Here is a 2,590-nt window from a genome sequence, read left to right on the forward strand (position 1 = left end):
TGCATGTACAAGGGTGTCTGTGGAAGTATTTTCTGGTTATATGTAATCCAAAGGAACTTTTTTCAATTAGACATTTGATAATTATCAGTTGTATTTAAACTCTTGGCTCCTTCCTCTAGACAAATAAATAAATACCATTACCAGGTTGACTTTAGTAATTCGTGTCTTTTAATTAGGTGTATGGCTTGAATATATTATTTTCAGTTATGGACGATTTCATAATTACAGACACATTTTAATTAGTGATGCATAGGAGGGGTGTTGTTTTCTTTTCTGTTTTGACATCTACTCATCATCCTGGCAATTTTCCCGCCTCTCTCGTAGATCCAATTCTTGGTGTCTTTGGAACTGTTTGGAGGAGAAAGGAGAGATCAACTCCGCAAACACTGAGACGACAGGCTTGCCAAGGCTTCCCTGCCCCCTTCTAGGAACTGGGGACAGTTTAGTCCTGAGGCCACCACAAGACCAGTCTCCCTCATTTTTACTTCCTCCTGTGGTTCCTGGAGGGACACACGAAGTCCCTCTAGAGTTTTCCTACACTGTCCTACTTTCCCACTTCCAGAACCAGGGCGGAGACCCCTGGACTGTAACCCAATTACCTGAAAGATCCCCAAGGAACACATGTTGATTAGCAGTTGCACAATAAACAAAGCGGGAAGACGCGGAACCCCACTGTTTCATGTGATGAAACAGGTGTATACACGACAGTTCTAATACTTTGCATTGTTTAAGAAGACATGCTCAAATGGATCCATCACACAGCAGCTTATAAAGAACAAAGAAGAGAGAACCTCAGAACTCAAACTACGGCTTTCTAAGGTGCGTGGCAGGGTCAGTTTCCACATACTTTCTTGATTTGTCTAAGTTTAATATATTAAATTTTCTCTCAACATTTTTTCTGTAGCTTGTCCTTCTTTCTCACTGACAACTCCTCGGACTCTGGAATCACTGCCTCTATCTGCCAGCCTCTGTCTCTGTTGCCCTAAGGATACAAGAACTAAGGATTCCTGTTTCCGGAGGAAGGTTCTTCCCACCTTGTTTCTGGTGAGTGTCCAGTCTCATTTGTGTCTTCTTATCCCTCATCTGTATTACATGGAAAACTATTATCGCTGTCTGTGGGGTTACAAATAAGAAAATGTAGTGAGAAATTCATATATTTCAGAATCTCTTCCAGGCCTTTTTTTATAAGTCTACTCTCTTTCACAGTGATAATTGTGGAAATTCTCAAATACAAGTTTTAGGATGTTCTGATCTGCCATTTTCACTGCCCATTTAGGAGCAGGACCAAAGACAGTCTGCCTGGGGTCTTACTGAATGCTCTGCATTTTGAAGAGTTCAGTTTCAGTGATAGCAAGCAAAACACAATACAGGACTTAGTGAGTTCAAGGCTTCAGGCATTCGGCAACACCTGCCAGACCGCATCAGGGTAATATGGTACCAGTATTTCAGGGAGCAGTGTTCATTTTGGAATGAGTTGTTGATGCAAAAAAAAAGCAGAATGGGTTTGCATAAAATTTCTTGAATTCTCATCTATAGAAAGCAGTAACAACACCCCAGTTGTTCACAGTCACAGCAATGACTAGTTCTGGAGACAACTGTCCTTCAGTATTAACTTTTGCTGTAAGGGTGTCAGCATCACATCTACCTACTGGACACTACAGTCCCTTTGAAATGGCTAGATGTCACTCCTCTCATGTTGACAAGCTGGGTTAAGTCAATCCACTGAGCAGGATCAACTCGACCAAAGTCAATAAGATAATGCAGTTTATTGAAACTCGGAGACTGAAGTGATGCCCTTCATTAAACCCACATTTGGAGACTGACCTCCCTCAAAGCCCAGCCAGTGCCAGGTGTCTCTCTGCCTTTCTCCTTTATGGCCTCTACTGTATTTCTGCCTCTTCTTCCCTTGGGCGTCTTTCTAGCTTCCTGGAGCCTGGATTCAGCTGGACATTGGCTCAGCTCACGTGGGGCAGGGATGGGAGAAGGTGCAGGACCTGGGCCTACCGCCCTGCACTGGACTGGCCACGCGTGCACCACGGAGGATGCTGTGTGTACTGGGAGTTGCCTCTGTGTGTCATTTTTTTCATGAAGGTTTTAGGATTATGTTTTGACCTCACTGTTCTGAAACTTCAAAATCATTTGGCGCTACAGGTGCATTTTGGTCCCTTGTATTGGATAAAGTGTTTCTTTCACTCTAGAGACTTGTGCACTTTATTGCTAGAGAATTATTGAAATTTCTTCATTGTTTTTTTAAAGATGTATTTATTTGTGCATACAGAACTGGGGGACAGACCAGAGGCGCAGGGGCGGTGAGAGGCTTCACCAGGGACAGAGCGGGGAGCAGAACAGGCAGATCGACGAAGCCCACTGCTGAGGGGAGCAGCGGGCGGGTCAGGAGGGGTCACTCCGGGGCAGGGATCAAGCTCACACTGCAGCGGCTGCAGCCAGCTTGCGGTGCTGCGTCCTAACCCGTTGCGCCACCAGGGAGGGCGCACCTTGGCTGATGTTTTAGTTCTGTTATCTGACTCCTTTTGTGAAAATCCTGTTATTTGAATATTGAACTTAAATTTTTTTAACTCTCCTTTTTTGT

The 2,590-nt window shown here is 44.2% G+C and overlaps 1 long non-coding RNA gene across 1 annotated transcript in view; it reads left to right on the forward strand.

Annotated features, from left to right (window-relative positions):
* Positions 1 to 335: 335 nt before the first annotated feature.
* The window catches only part of LOC105854542, a 60,528-nt gene continuing 58,273 nt past the window's right edge, over positions 336 to 2,590 (forward strand). Inside the window, exons 1-2 of the long non-coding RNA XR_001146192.1 lie at positions 336 to 819; positions 905 to 1,044. This is a non-coding gene — a long non-coding RNA (uncharacterized LOC105854542). The remainder of the gene's footprint in view (positions 820 to 904; positions 1,045 to 2,590) is intronic.

Source organism: Condylura cristata, unplaced genomic scaffold, assembly GCF_000260355.1.
Source record: "Condylura cristata isolate star-nosed mole 26May11 unplaced genomic scaffold, ConCri1.0 scaffold00052, whole genome shotgun sequence".
Lineage (NCBI taxonomy): Eukaryota > Metazoa > Chordata > Mammalia > Eulipotyphla > Talpidae > Condylura > Condylura cristata.